Source organism: Dendropsophus ebraccatus, chromosome 12, assembly GCF_027789765.1.
Source record: "Dendropsophus ebraccatus isolate aDenEbr1 chromosome 12, aDenEbr1.pat, whole genome shotgun sequence".
Classification (NCBI taxonomy): Eukaryota; Metazoa; Chordata; class Amphibia; order Anura; family Hylidae; genus Dendropsophus; species Dendropsophus ebraccatus.
The window spans coordinates 9,950,482-9,967,604 of NC_091465.1; positions in this window are offsets into that span (position 1 = coordinate 9,950,482).

Genomic DNA, 17,123 nt, shown 5'->3' on the forward strand with positions numbered 1-17,123 from the left:
CCTGCCTTTTGGCGGGCTCTGGCAAAGACCAGCAGTTCCTTAGACTCTGCTTCCTGGTGCGGTTTCCACCATCACTAGCAGCAGTCCAGTGAATCCATGACTCCAAGCGTTACAAATAGAAGTCAATGGGATCCTCCTCCTGGCAGCCATTTTAACCAGTAGATAGCTGCAAGAGGCAAGAGAAAAAGGCTGCCAAGTAGAGATGAGCGAACCTCAAGCATGTTTGAGTTCATCCGAACCTGAGAGTTCGGGATTTAATTAGCTGGGGCTGCTGAACTTGGATAAAGCTCTAAGGTTGTCTGGAAAACATGGATACAGCCAATGACTATATCCATGTTTTCCACATAGCCTTAGGGCTTTACCCAACTTCAGCAGCCACCGCTAATCAAATGCCGAACTCTCGGGTTCGGATTAACTCAAACATGCTTGGGGTTCGCTCATCTCTAACGCCAAGCAATCATATGACCTTTTTTAGGGGTGGGGAAAGCTAGACCATCTTTTTTTAACTAGTTTAAAGTTATTAACTAGCACTTTACAAATTGTGCAGATCCGCAGCAAAAAAGGGGACAATACGGATTGAAATATAGTCCACAAAAACATACATATAAATGCAAAAACATATGCATGTGTTGTCCCCTAAGTGAAGACCAGTACTTCCTGGAGATTGTAGTTGAACTGAGCATGTGTGACCACCTCAATGGGTCCTAACTAGAGAAGAGCACAACTGGAGCCGACTGGAGTCCAATTGTTCTGTATTTGATTAGCGGTGGCAGAAGAAGTTGGATGCAGATCTATGGTCTTTTTAACGATTAACAACTAACGATAAACGGTCGCCAACTAGAGTATTTATCGTTAAACTGAAATCGTTCACCATATTACACAGAACAATGGTCGTTAGATACGATCATTATTACGATCGTTGTTGCGATCGTTTATTCCTTCTGATCTCAGGAGAACAATGGGCAATGTGCTATTACACTGAACGATAAGTGAAAAAATGCCGTACCTAAGCGAAGGAACGTGGAATTACAGCGAACGATTAGCAAGCGATTAACGATAATTTTAAGTTAAGATCTAAATCAACGACATATGAACGATTTTTCGATTGTTGCCTGCAATTACACAGAACAATTATCGTTTAAATTCAAACGATATAACGATTTTCACACGATAATCGTCCAGTGTAATAGGGCCCTAAGGCAGGGGTCCCCAACCTATTGCACAGGAGACACAAAGGATGAAGATATGTCTTTTACCATTCCGGTGCAGTTAGCCATGTTCTCCACGGTTCGGCGTTAGGATGTTAGGAGCAGGGGGGGAGGGCCTGCCTGCCCCTATATTGCCCCCTATAGCTGCACGGGAATGGCCCCAAGGACGAAGGTAAGACACATACCATACTCCTCGGCATCTCCCGTGCAATAGGGACATATCAGCAGGGTAGATTTGTGTAACCCGCTGATAGTTTCCCTTTAATACACAGTTTCCTAATATGTAATATAGTGTAAGTTACACGAAGGTGAACCAATGGCTATAAGACAAGCGGAGGTGTATAGGGAATAGTCCAGACAATTCAGCGGTACTGGGCATCCATCTGGCAGATTCTCTGTGCGTGTAGGAGACACGTTTTAGTGATTTATCCTCTGTGACCTGCACATGTACAGATGGCATAAGCCAAATGACTCCTGACAGCGAGATATTGGCTGCACTCTCCGGGGAGGTATAAACATGAGTGTTAGAAAAACACCTGACATATACGTCAATGTATCTATAGACCCCCATCCCCGTAAAAAGGCCAAAAGACTAGTTTTGGCCTCCATTAGGGTGATATCAATGGGAGTTAAGGGGATAATCCAGTTAAATTGTGTCCTCTGTTAAAGCAACTGGTGCCAGAAAGTTAGATAGATTTGTAATTTACTTCTATATCACTCTAAATTTCAATTCTTCTAGTACTTAGCAGCTTCTGTATGTCCTGCAGATAGTGGCGTATTCTCTCCAGTCTGACATAGTTCTGTCTGCTGCCACCTCTGTCCATGTCACGAACTGTCCAGAGCAGCAGCAAATCCCCATAGAAAACCTCTCCTGCTCTTGCGACTGGAAAGAATACACGACTTCCTGCAGGACATACAGCAGCTGATAAGTACTGGAATACTGGAGATTTTTTAATAGAAGTCAATTACAAATCTGTATATATTTCTGACACTGGTTGATCTGAAGAAAAGAAAAAAAAAATTTTTGCTGGAGTATCCTTTTCGTATAGGATAGCACCCCACAGGTATAAATTACAACACAGCCCCATTCAAGTGTGTGTTTGAAGAAGCCTCCTTTGTCCTCAGTATCAGTGGGGATCCCGGGGTATCAGACACTGATGCCATACCCAAATGATGTCACCAGTGTCATGGGTGGGAAGACCCCTTTAGAGGACAGGTCTCATATAACAAATGGATCATGGTGGTTCCAGGTGGTAGCACCCCCAAACTCTGCCATTATCCCCAATGCAGCATTATACTAATATACACTCACCGGCCACTTTATTAGGTACACCTGTCCAACTGCACGTTACCACTTAATTTCTAATCAGCCAATCACATGGCGGCAACTCAGTGCATTTAGGCATGTAGACATGGTCAAGACAATCTCCTGCAGTTCAAACCGAGCATCAGTATGAGGAAGAAAGGTGATTTGAGTGCCTTTGAACGTGGCATGGTTGTTGGTGCCAGAAGGGCTGGTCTGAGTATTTCAGAAACTGCTGATCTACTGGGATTTTCACGCACAACCATCTCTAGGGTTTACAGAGAATGGTCCGAAAAAGAAAAACCATCCAGTGAGCGGCAGTTCTGTGGGCGGAAATGCCTTGTTGATGCCAGAGGTCAGAGGAGAATGGGCAGACTGGTTCCAGCTGATAGAAAGGCAACAGTGACTCAAATAGCCAACCGTTACAACCAAGGTAGGCAGAAGAGCATCTCTGAACGCACAGTACCTCCAACTTTGAGGCAGATGGGCTACAGCAGCAGAAGACCACACCGAGTGCCACTCCTCTCAGCTAAGAACAGGAAACTGAGGCTACAATTTGCACAAGCTCATCGAAATAGGACAGTAGAAGATTGGAAAAACGTTGCCTGGTCTGATGAGTCTCGATTTCTGCTGCGACATTCGGATGGTAGGGTCAGAATTTGGCGTCAACATGAAAGCATGGATCCATCCTGCCTTGTATCAATGGTTCAGACTGGTGGTGGTGGTGTCATGGTGTGGGGAATATTTTCTTGGCACTCTTTGGGCCCCTTAGTACCAATTGAGCATCGTTGCAACGCCACAGCCTACCTGAGTATTGTTGCTGACCATGTCCATCCCTTTATGACCACAATGGACCCAACATCTGATGGCTACTTTCAGCAGGATAATGCGCCATGTCATAAAGCTAGAATCATCTCAGACTGGTTTCTTGAACATGACAATGAGGTCACTGTACTCCAATGGCCTCCACAGTCACCAGATCTCAATCCAATAGAGCATCTTTGGGATGTGGTGGAACGGGAGATTGGCATCATGGATGTGCAGCCGACAAATCTGCGGCAACTGTGTGATGCCATCCTGTCAATATGGACCAAAAACTCTGAGGAAGCTTCCAGCACCTTGTTGTATCTATGCCACCAAGAATTGAGGCAGTTCTGAAGGCAAAAGGGGGTCCAACCCGTTACTAGCATGGTGTACCTAATAAAGTGGCCGGTGAGTGTATTAGTAAAGTGTTATGATGTGGTTTCCCGATATATATTGCCCAGGATCATCATCGGTAATTCACGCCATATATTATATAGGCCACGCTTAAGCTGCTATATTTAGTTGCCGACCACCACTCAACAATTTGGGATTGTTCCAGCATCTGGTAATATTATCATGATAATGTTACCTTGTCCTGGACCTGATACTAAAGGGAGCCTGTCAGCATGCTGAGCATAGGGAAAAGGCTGGTGGTGGTGGGAGGGTTAGGGGGATCTGTACCTCATGAGTACCCCGGACCCCAGGCTCACAGCACGCTGCAGCTAATACACAGCTAGATCAGCTTTGGCTGTCCATGCATGATAGAAATTGTAGATATGTAGTCAAAACATTGGAAACTAATGTAAAATAATGGGACAAACAAAACATATCTATTCTAAGATCATAAGGGAAATACTAATAGGGACGACTAGATGGAGCAAGTGGACTTTTTCTTCTATGTTTCCATGTTTATTCTAAAAACAAAACAAAACACAGTAATCATTGAACTCAAGGAGAACAGCAAAAAAAAAAAAAAACTCCAATGGAGTACTCAATCAAGAGTCTCCACTGATGCCCCCAAAAATCCAAATATGTAAAACAAGAGTCCGTGAAGTCTCGGTTGCGAGTCTCAAAACACAGGATAGCCAGATATCTCTAGCCTGTTGCCATGGGGTGCCTCCATGATGGGGAGGCACTTACTAGTCATTGCTCCCACTAGCCAGAAACCTACTCCACACTGATGAGGGGCAAAAACCCTGAAACAGCTGTCTGTGGATGGATACCTTGCTTAGGTGGTTTTCTTAATTGGAGACATTCCTTGGCTTGGTTGTTCCTTCCGAAGGAAGGTCTGGCTAGATCACTGACGTCGAGACACGTGATGGTGTCTCTGCAGTGTTCTTTTGCATATCCATGATGGGGAGAGCACCACACCACCCTGATAAATAGCCCCTAAAGTCCCACTCGGTTGCGAGTATTGGAACATAAATAGGGAAATACCAGGGTGGCCCCTTTTTGTCAATGTCTTACTCAAGGTACGAGTATTGCGATCATGACAAGGGCTTGCCAAGGCAGGCGTCCATCCACAGACAGCCGTTTCGGGGTATTTGCCCCACGTCAGTGTGGAGTAGGATTCTGGCTAGTTGGGGCAATGACAAATCAACCAACAAAACACAGTAATCACTGAACTCAAGGAGAACAGCGAAAAAAAACTCCAATGGAGTACTCAATCAAGAGTCTCCACTGATGCCCCCCATCATGGAGGCACCCCGTGGCAACAGGCTAGAGATATCTGGCTATCCCGTGTTTTGAGACTCGCAACCGAGACTCCACGGACTCTTGTTTTGCATGTTTATTCTAAGGGCAGCGCTATATCACAAGTTTCTAAGTGCTGGATAACCCTTTAAAGTCAATAGAGCCCATGCCCGTCTGATGTATACTCCAGCATCCGTAAAAGCAAAATCAAGCCACACAATTGTGATGTGAACGCAGTCTAAAAATAAAAGTTGACGTGCAAAGTGTCTCGGCTTCTACATGGGAGTGTGGCTTAAAGTGCAAAAAAGCGTGGCAAAATGTTGGTGCAAAGCGAAGGTGTAAACCAATAGGCAGTATACAGTAAGATAAATGTGTCTAACAAGTCGAGTGTGAGGTGCCATGATAGAGCTGTGGCGGCTCCAGACTCTCTGCTCTGATGATGGAGACATCGCTGGATTTATTAGTTCTTGCAAAAGAAAAATGTCGACAAATGCCCCAACAAATCACAGCGAGTCATCTCCAATTTCATCCATGACAAACCCCTAATCCTATACCAGGCCGGACACTGCAGACCCCATCCTGATCCCGATATTAGGAATATCTTCACACCCTAACAAAACCCCGCAGCTGACTACCCCGGGGGCTTAAAATACATCTTCATTACAACTCCTGAGCGGAGTCATGCCAAGAGTAACCTAATCCAACAGAGACTGGGGAAGTCAGAGCGCTGACCCAGCATAACAGCTCTATTAACCCTTCCCACCCTAAGGGGCCGCTTATTATCAACTCTTAAAGGGGAACTTTCGAAAACTAAAAACTTTTGACAGGGCATACTGACATTCCAGAAGTTTTGATTGGTGAGACCCCTACCAATCACAGAGACATGTCAATAATTTTGATTGATCGGGGTCTGAGTGTTTAGATTGCGACCGATCAGGAGGAACGAGGAGACGTCCGTTCTCTCCTGGCTCTGTGTCACATGACTTGGATGGCTGCATAAAATAAGTCTATGGAACCATCTAGCTTAGGGCTCTACTACACAGGACGATTATTATGCAAACTATCGTTATATTATTCGAATTTAAATGATAATCGTTCAGTGTAAATGCCGGCAACAATCAAACGACCAACGAGAAATCGATCATTGATGCCGACACCAAAACCATTGTAAATTGTTTGCTGTAATTCGACGTTCATTCACTAATCGTTCGGTGTAATTCCACAGCGTTCCTTCATTTGCTATTTTCAGATGGAGTAAATGATCGTAGCAAACTAACGACTATCGTTCTGTGTAATATGGTAAACGATTTCAGGTTAACGATATACGATCTTGTTTGCGATCATTTATTGTAATCGATTAAAAACTGCTTCATATATTAGGACCCATACACGGAATGGGGTGAGTAATGCACGGCAGAGTGGTCGTCTCCCCCATGTCTCTCCTGGAGGGACACTGAGCGTACCTCTGCCATCATCCTCTCTAGTAGCCACAGCCCACACAGCTCTGGGAGTCGGGTCGTGACATCACCATGTTATACAGGAAGTGACATCACCATGGTATCCAGGAAGTAAAGCCTTAATGCAGTAGTTAGTGCAGGGAAAAAAAGCACTTTATAAGCATATAATTGGTGTATAAGTGTATATTAGTGATTTGTATAACTTTTGTGGGGCAATACAATACTTTAATATTTTCTCTGGACTTTTCCTTTAATCTGCTGTATCACACAACACACATCGTTCTGTGTAATAGGGCCCTTAGTTTTTAGGACATCAGCATGTGTCACACATACTTTAAAAATGTTGGCAAAAAACATACGCCACAATTTTTTGTACAAAAAACTGGAGCAACACCCCAAGTAAATCTGGGCTACTGTGTGTGGAATATGGTGCAGAAATGAAAGTCACAGCTCCAGCAGACAGCAATATAACTTTCAACAGTAGGAGAATCTCCCAGGATACATCTCACATGGCGTCTGTAGTGCTACTTATCCCTGTACAGTCAGAACATGCGGGTGAGGCTTGATAGGAGGAGTGCAGCTCCAGCATCCTGACAGATTTACTAGATATTGCAGCAGAAGGCCACACCAGTTTGCAGGGTGTAGCCCAGTGTTTCCCAACCTTTTCCCCCACGGAGCACCTCTACCTAAAAATGTAATTCAGTGACTCACAGGTAATATCTTCTTAACTTTCCCTTTTCCATCTGGCCCGGACCTCCAAGATGATTTCTTCCAGCTACAATTAATTTCTTCAAAATCTTTGTCCCCTATATAGTAATAGTACCCCCTTCTGTGCCCCCATATAGTAATAATATCCCCTGCTGTGTCCCCAGATAGTACTAATACCCCCTGCTGTTCTCCCAGATAGTAATAATACCCCCTGCTGTGCCCCCATATAGTAATAATGCCCCTGCTGTGCCCTCCTTATAGTAATAATGCCCCTTGCTCTGCCCCCATATAGTAATAATGCCCCCTGCTGTGCCCCCATATAGTAATAATGTTCCTGCTGTGCCCCTATTTAGTAATAATGCCCCTGCTGTGCCCCCATATAGCAATAATGCCCCCTGCTGTGTCCTTCCTATATTAATAATGTCCCCTGCTGTGCCCCCATACAGTAATAATACCCCTTGCTGTGCCCCCATATGATAATAATGTCCCTGCTGTGCCCCCATTTAGTAATAATGCCCCTGCTGTGCCCCCATATAGCAATAATGCCCCCTGTGGTGTCCTTCATGTAGAAATAATGTCCCCTGCTGTGCCCCCATATAGTAATAATGCCCCCTGCTATGTCTCCATATAGTAATAATGTCCCTTCTGTGTCCTTCATATAGTAATAATGCCTCTGCTGTGCCCTTCATATAGTAATAATGTCCCCTGCTGTGCCCCCCATATATTAATAATACCTCCTACTGTGCCTCCATATACTAATAATGTCTTTTGCCGTGCCGTCCATACAGTAATAATGCCCCTGCTGTGCCCTCCATTTAGTAATAATGTCCCTGCTGTGTCCTTCACATAGTAATAATGGCCCCTGCTGTGCCCATATATAGTAATGTCTCCTGCTGTGCCCCCATTTAGTAATAATGCCCCTGCTGTGTTCCCCATGTAGTAATAATGTCACCCTACTATGCCCCAATATAGTAATAATGGTCCCTGCTGTGCCCCCATACAGTAATGTCACCTGCTGTACTCTCCATATAGCAATAATGCCCCCTGCTGTGCCCAAATATAGTAATAATGATCCCTGCTTTGCCCCTCTATATAGCAATAATGCCCATTGCTGTGCCGCCATATAGTATTAACCCCTAGACGACCCTGGACGTAGGGTTACGTCATGGAAGTCTGTCCCCAGACGACCCATGACGTAACCTTACGTCCTGGGTGTTTTTCCCGCTATGAAGCGCGCTCCGGAGCGGAGCGCGCTTCATAGCAGGTGGGGGCCGGCTGCAATCAGCAGCCGGGACCTCACCGGTAATGACACGCTGCAGCGATCGCGCTGCCGCGTGTCAGTAACCCCTTAAACGCCGCGATGGCGGCGCGACCGCGGCGTTTAAGTGTAAGTGACAGGGGGAGTCCCCTGTCACTTACCGATCGGGACCCCCGCAGTGTGACTGCGGGGGTCCCGATCGTTGAAACGGACTGCCGGAGGTCTCTTACCTGCCTCCGTGCGGTCCGATCGGCGATCTGCTACACTGAGCCTGCACAGGCAGGCTCAATGAGCAGATCGCCGATAACACTGATCAATGCTATGCCTATGGCATAGCATTCATCAGTGTAGAAATCAAACTAATGTATGTACAAGTCCCCCAAAGGGACTTCAAAAGTGTAAAAAAAAAAAAGTTCAAAACACTAACACACTACCCCAAAACCCCTCCCCCAATAAAAGTCTAAATCACCCCCCTTTCCCATTATATAAATAAAACATATAAAAATGAATAAATAGATAAACATATAATATACCGTACCGTGCGTAATTGTCCGATCTATTAAAATATAACAAGCGTCATTGCGACCGGTAAACGGCGTACACGAAAAGAGGGGAAAAAGTGCGCAGATTACCGATTTTATGTTACATTATATATTAAAAAAAATCAATAAAAAGTGATCAAAACGTCCGATCTTCACACATATGGTATTAATAAAAACTAGAGATCATGGCGGAAAAAATGACACCCCATACAGCCCTGTAGGTGAAAAAATAAAACCGTTATAAGCGTCACAATAGGCCCATTTTATTAATATTTAATTGCCAAAAAAAAAGGATTTCATAAAAAAAATACATATATAACATTAGAGAATCTGTGTAACCTGCATATGGTTGTGTTCGGACTGACCTATAGAATAATAGTGTCATGTCGCTGTTACCATATAGTGCATTACGTAGACACAGGAACCCCCCAAACGTTACCATATTGCATTCTTATTTACGATTTCACCTATTTATATCTTCATAAATAATATATTTGGAATTCCATCATACATGTTATGGTAAAATGAATGACGCCATTACAAAGTACAACTATTCCTGTAAAAAACAAGCACTTACATGGCTTGTAGATAGAAAACTGAGAGTGCTAGAGCTCTTAGAAGGGGAGGAGGGAAAAACGAAAGCACTAAGATCAAAATTTGCGCGGTCCACTGGGTCATTTTGGGCCTGGTCCTCAAAGGGTTAATGTCTTCTGCTGTGCCTCCATAGTTATAATGTCCCTTGCTGTGCCCTCCCCATAGTAATAATGTCCTTTTCTGTTCCCTCCCAATATAGTAATAATGCCCCTTGCCGTGCCCTTCATATAGTAATAATGCCCCTGCTGTGCCCTTCATATAGTAATAATGCCCCTGCTGTGCCCTCCCCACAACTTTTAGGCATGCTGAAAGTCACGGTCATGACCACCGGAATGCCGTGGTACCCTGGTTGGGAACCATTGGAGTAGCCTATGTACAAGCGATGATGCATCTTACGCCAAGGCATTTTGCATTAAATCTATAGTGTCATTTAATAATGTCATAGACACTCAGGAAAAGTTTTGATTGGGGGGGGGGGGGAGGTCTGGGTGTTCAAGCCCCCTATGATCGCTAGAAAGTACAACGAAATGCAACCTGCAGCACTCCACTCCACCTATCTTGTTGCCAGCCTGGGGGACTCCAGGGTAGTTATGGCCCCAGTCCTACAAAATCATGAACATTTTCTTCTAGACACATCACAGCTCTTGTCTCCAGTTTTGTAACTTAGTTCCATTGAAGTAAATGGAGCTTGATTGCAAACCAAACCTGACCTGGAGACATGAGCGGCCCTGTCTCTGGAAGAAAGTGGCCATGTTTTTGTGGAGCTGGATAACCCCTTTAATGAATCCCCCCCATCATCTTCCTTATTCTTATCGGACTATCAGGAATCCATGAACCTGTACAGCAGCCGTGAGCGGAGAGCACAGAGCTTAATGCGTCCGTACAGATGTCAGTACATCTCAGCGTGATGGCACAATGTCAGCCTGCCCTGGAATAAGTGCTCTATTATTTGCCAAGTCTCCAGCTCAGCGAGCGCTTAAAGCCGCACGTTTAACTCAATGGGGGTTTTAATTTACAAATTCACGGCATAGAGAAGACAGCAGCGGTACGAGCGCTGGGAGGATTATTTTTCTTCATTAGCTACCACACTTAATCCTTCTCCGTGGCAGGAGGAGGGCTGAACGTTCTCACCGGTGAGGAATATTAATGAGTGACTGGAAAGATAAGTGTATAAATGTTCATACACTAGGTCTGGTGTCTGCACTGGAAGAGTGCTGGCATATTCATGGAAACCTAGGCACCAAATCAGCGTCCTTCTGACCTCTATCGGAGCTAGATACAGGGGCGATAGATCCCACTGTATGCCGATAAGGTGTATGGGGCGCTCACCAGACATTAGACCTCCCATGTCTGTCTCTATCCAGGGCCATAACAATGATTCACAGGGCCCCACAGCAAAAAAACACTATGGGCCCCATGAATCCTAGTGTCTAGGGGGTAGTATATGTGGGCCACCACCGCCATCCCGACGGACGTTTTGTGTCCTTTATCTGAAACAGGAAACGTACGTTGGGGCGGTGACGTCCTGGGAATCACTGGACTGGTGTTTGCTGTCTGGTAATAGTATGATCAGGGACATAGGGGGAGACTTATCAAACTGGTGTAAAGTAGAATGGTCTTAGTTGCCCCTAGCAACCCGATTCCATCTTTTATTTTTCAAAGACTCTGAAGAATGAAAGGTTGAATCTGATTGGTTGCTAGGGGCAACTGAGACAGTTCTATTTTACACCAGTTGGATAAATCTCCCCAATAATGTCTTATGGGTTGGAGTTTGTACATGTGAGATTGCACTAAGCACATTACTTACCCATTGCATGGATTCTTTGTAAGCCAATCATAATGTGACTTGAATCAATCATTAGTTAAAGGAATTTCTTTTCCCTGCGGTTACAGTCTTGATTTTAATGTGGTTTTCCTAAAAGTAATTTTATTGTATTTTTGTCATTTATAATAAAGATTAAATTAGGCAACACAGAGCTTAAGGGTACCTCCACACCTAGCGACTCGCAATTGTAAATTACGCTGCGAGTCGGGTAAGTCCTGGCACAGCACTTTCACTACATACACGCAGCGCTCTGATAGACCGCTGCGTGTATGTAATTCTGCCGGCCCCTTAACCCCCTCAGCTGCCGCCCGGCTCTTGCTCCGCGCCCGCTCTGTATACATTACCTCTCCTCGCTGCACGGGGTCCTGGCATACTGCTCTCCCGCCCGGCCAATCAGTGTGTTGCCCTGTTGCAGCCACTGATTGGCCGGGCGGGAGAGCAGTACGCCGGGACCCATGCAGCGAGGAGAGGTAATGTATACAGTGGAGTGGGAGCGGGAGCTGGGCGGGGGCTGAAGGGGTTAAGGGGCCAGCAGAATTACATACAAGCAGCGGTTGTTCAGACCGCTGCGTGTATGTAGGGAAAGTGACCGTAATTTATGCTGCGAGTCGCTAGGTGTGAAGGCACCCTAACCATGTTTTATATAGAACATAAGAAAACTGCTGTACCCTTTTCTCCCTCACATAATCTCTCTCAACAGCATAGGGCCCTATTACACAGAACAATAATCGGGCAAATCAGGCCAATTCCCACGCCGTGTAATAGAGACAGTGATCAGCGGATGATCCGACACAAAAATCATCAGCTGTCAACCGTGCATCGGTATATTGAATAAACTGACGATTGAATAAGCTGTAATACATTACCTCTCCCCACTCCCGGTCTTCTGCCATCGGCTTTCACCCCCGACACAACGGCTGCAGCTTTAGAGCGGTCTCTAAGCTGGCAGACCACTCAGCCAATCACTAGCCCCAGTGTTCCTGGCCAGTGATTGGTTGAGTAGCCTGTTAGTTCAGAGACCGCTCTAAAGCTGCAGCCGTCATGCTGGGGAGTGAAAGCAGATGGCAGAAGACTGGGAGTGTTTAGTGGAGAGTTTAGGGCAGATTGGCGCTCGTTTACATTAATCATTGGGCCACCTAATAGTGAAACACATGAAAAGAAACAGAGCATTTAAAACCAGCCATAAGAGGTATATGACGTTTCTGCTTCCAAAAGTCTTACCTGTTTTTGGGCAGGGGAATGTATCGCCTTTAGGCTGGGTTCACACTACGTATATTTCAGTCAGTATTGTGGTCCTCATATTGCAACCAAAACCAGGAGTGGATTGAAAACACAGAAAGGATCTGTTCACACAATGTTGAAATTGAGTGGATGGCCGCCATTTAATGGCAAATATTTGCTGTTATTTTAGAACAACGGCTGTTATATTGAAATAATGGCCGTTATTTACTGTTATATGGCGGCCATCCACTCAATTTCAACATTGTGTGAACAGAGCCTTTCTGTGTTTTCAATCCACTCCTGGTTTTGGTTGCAATATGAGGATCACAATACTGACTGAAATATACGTAGTGTGAACCCAGCCTCAGGCTGCATTCACACCTCCTGTGTTGTCTGTGAAACATGCATGACATGGACGCTGAATGCAAACCTTGATCTGTTTCCCCATTACAGTTCTGCAGCGCTTCAACTTCATGCTGCTGGCACAATGTTAATACATCATGCTGTCCGGGGAAACAGGCCAGGGTTTGCATTCAACATCGTGTGAACGTGTGAATGCAGACTTAATCACATTAGAACATTATTGGCACCGGTTACAATCGAAAAGCACGATTACTAACCGGTAATCTTGTTTTCATTAGCCCATGACAGCACCCCTGGAGAGGACCTCCCACCGCAGGACAGGAAACCTGTGAAGATAAAATCTTGACACGCCTCTCCACACCTCAGTTCTAAACAAGTATTCCAGCGGAGTGGAAATAAAATAAAAGAACTAATATATAAATAATATTTGGCAAATAAACATAATAAGGTAGGGTTTAGATGAGGGGTGCTGTCATGGGCTAATGAAAACAAGATTACCGGTTAGTAATCGTGCTTTTACCCTGACGCCCAATGACAGCACCCCTGAAGGACTAGAATAGTAATCCCCCCTAGGGAGGGACCACAGCCGAAAGAACCTTTCGGCCGAAGGACAAATCTGATATAGGGTTTAGTTGCAACCTATAGTGTCTTAAGAATGTATGGACTGAAGACCATGTGGCTGCCCTACATATTTGGTCTAAGGAAGCATCAGCCTCCGCCCAGGAGGTAGCTACTGCCCTAGTGGAATGGGCCGTAAAATAAGCAGGAGGGGTCTTATTTTGGGCTGTATATGCCATAGTAATGGCTTGTCTGATCCATCTACTAATTGTAGGTTTAGATGCAGCTTTGGCTTTGTTGAGACCCCAGAATTGGAATAATACATTTTCACAACAATGGAAACTTTGGGTAACCTCCAGATACTTAAAGGGAACCATTCACCCCGTGGCCCCAGTTAGAAACAGACATACAGTGACATAAAGGTCAATATACTTACCACATCGCTCCCGGTCCCGTCCCGGATCTCGTTGTTGACACGGAGAAATCGCCGATTCTTCTTCTCGCGCCCATTATGGTAATGAGCGCCGCCGGCCCGAAGTCCAGCCTTCTCCCCGCCTCCGACACTTGATTGACGCCGGGTCTTCTTCCTCCTCGTCTTCTTTCTTCTCGCCGGATCCCGCGCAGGCGCCGTGACGGTCGTTTTCGGCGCATGCGCAGTTCACAATTGAAGCCGCTCTGCAGCTCCACTGTTTACTGCGCGTGCGCCGATTGGCTCGAACACGCATCCTGTTTACCGCGCAGGCGCAGAAGAGGTGACGAGACCATCGCAGCGGCGCCTGCGCGGGAATTCGGCAGAAGACTGAAGACTGAAGACGTCAATCAAGTTCCAGGAGGCGTGGATGGGCGGCGACGAGAAGAGGACCTCATGAATAAGTTGGACTCGTCCGTCGTTTCCTATGGACGTTGGACTCATCTCAGCTCATTACCATAATGGGCGGGAGAAGAAGAATCAGCGATTTCTCCGTGTCAACAACGAGATCCGGGACGGGACCGGGAGCGATATGGTAAGTATATTGACCTTTATGTCACTGTATGTCTGTTTCTAATGGGGGCCACGGGGTGAATGGTTCCCTTTAAGGAGGCATCTTCTTACATCAAGCGAATGATAAGTTTGTTCCCCCGTTTGTAGCATTGTCACAAAATGAGGGCAAAACAATTTGTTGATTCTTATGAAATTCGGAAACTACCTTGGGCAAAAATGAAGGTAGGGTTTTCATGATGACTCTATCGTCTAGTATTTGAGTGTAGGGTGGATATGCTGAGAGGGCCTGCAGTTCTCCTACTCTACGGGCAGTAGTGATGGCCAATAAGAAGGCTAGCTTAATAGACAATATTTTTAAGGAAAGGTCATCTAGCGGCTCAAATGGCGGACTTGTGAGAGAATCTAGAAGGGGGGCACTGTCACTCTTTTAGGGGGATTTAATCTGACTGCCGCTGTGATGAATCTTCTGATTAACAAGTTTTCTGCCAATTTATAGCCTAAAAAGGAGCTAAGTGCTGAGATTTGAACCTTAAGAGTACTGGGTCTTAGGTTCTTATCCAGTCCTGCTTGAAGAAAACTTAAAATTAGGGGTATGTTGGGTTTGCCTAATGGATCCTGTCTACCATCTGCGTACCTCAGAAAGGCTTTCCAGACTCTTAAATAAATGGAGGAGGTTACATCTTTCCTGCTAGCCAATAAGGTATTAATAACATCATCCGACAGACCCCTACCTCTTAGAATTACCCTTTCAGCATCCAGGCTATCAAGTGCAAGTGGGGTGCCCCCGGATGCTTGACTGGTCCCTGGAAGAGGAGATCCTCTCTGTCTGGCAGTACCCATGGTGTAGTCAGTGAGAGCTGTCTGAGAACCGTGAACCATGGCCTCCTCGGCCAGAAGGGGGCGATTAGAATTATTGTTGCTTTGTCCCCGATTACTTTCTTTATCACTCTGGGGATTAGTCTGAGTGGTAGAAATGCATAGCCCTTCTCCATACCCCAGTGTAGGGAAAAAGCATCGACTGCTGTCGGATGATCCCGAGGGTTGAGAGAACAGAATCTGGGTAGTCTCCTGTTGGTTTTGGTTGCGAACAGATCTATCGTCGGAGAACCAAACCTTTTTATGACTAGTTCGTAGACTTCGCTGTTCAGAGACCACTCTGACTGTAGGAGATGAGTTCTGCTGAGATAATCTGCTGTCTGATTGAGGGAACCTTTGAGATAGACCGCCACAAGAGATGAGAGATTCTGTTCTGCTAGAGAGATTTGTGAATAAAGGTTTAACAGAGTCTCTGATCTGGTTCCCCCGTTTGTTGAGATATGCCACTGTAGTAGTATTGTCCGAGTAAATTAATACATCCTGTGATAATATCTGATGGCATAGCTCTTTTAGGGCTAGGAGTACTGCATATAGTTCTTTGAAGTTGGAGGAGTGGTGGGTGACGTGAGGAGGCCATGGACCCTGGAGTAGATGATGCTGGCTTGAGTGTGCCCCCCATCCCCATGGGCTTGCGTCTGTGGTAATTCTGACCTGGTGATTTGGAGACCACCTCACCCCTCTGGAGAGATTGGCTGGCTCCAGCCACCAAAGGAGACTTAGTCTGGCTTTTGCTGATAATCTGAACGTATGGTTCAGGGAACTCTGATTCCCATCCCAATTTTGGAGTATGTCGTTTTGAAGTGTCCTTGTGTGAAATTGGGCCCACAGCAGCGCCGGGATGCAGGATGTTAGGAGACCTAGTATTGACATCGCACCCCTGAAAGTGGGGTAGGGGTTTAGAAATAAGTCCTGAGTGCGGCATCTGAAAGCGTCCTGTTTTGCTGAAGGGAGAAAGGATGTTTGTTGTTGTGAGTCCAGGAGGACTCCCAGAAAAATGCACTGCTGGGATGGGATGAAGTTGGACTTCTTGATGTTTATATTCCACCCCAGAGATTTGATCACTGAAGACACTTCTGAGAGCTGTTGCTGGAGAAGAGATGCTGAATTTGCAACTATTAAGAAATCGTCTAAGTAGGGAATCAAAAGTATGTCTTTCCTTCTGATGTGAGCTGTCATTTCCGCTACAATTTTGGTAAAAACCCTTGGGGCCTGGGAAATGCCGAATGGTAGGGCCTTGTATTGGAGATGTACCCACTGACCACTCAGGCATACTGCAACTCTTAGAAATTTCTGGTTGGAAGGGTGTATAGGCACATGGTAGTATGAGTCTTCCAAATCTATGGACGCCATAAAGCATCTCTGGTAGAGTAGGTTTATTTGCTGACTTTAGGGTTTCCATCCGGAATCTCTTGTACATTAAATGTTGGTTTAAGTCCCTCAAGTTTATTATGGTCCTGTATGTTCCATTTGTTTTTTTTCACCAGAAATAGAGAATAAAATCCCTGACCTATTTCTGCTGGAGGAACTGGCACTAAGACATTTTTCCCTATCAGAGAGTGGACTTCTGCTTCTATAGCTTGCTGTTTTACTTGATCTGACAAGACCCGGGTGGGAAGATATCTGACTCTCGGGGCGCTATTGAATTCCAAGAGTAACCCCCAAGATATAGTGCTTAGTACCCAAGGGCTGGAGGAAATGTTCCTCCAGTCCTGGACAAAGAGAGTCAGATGGC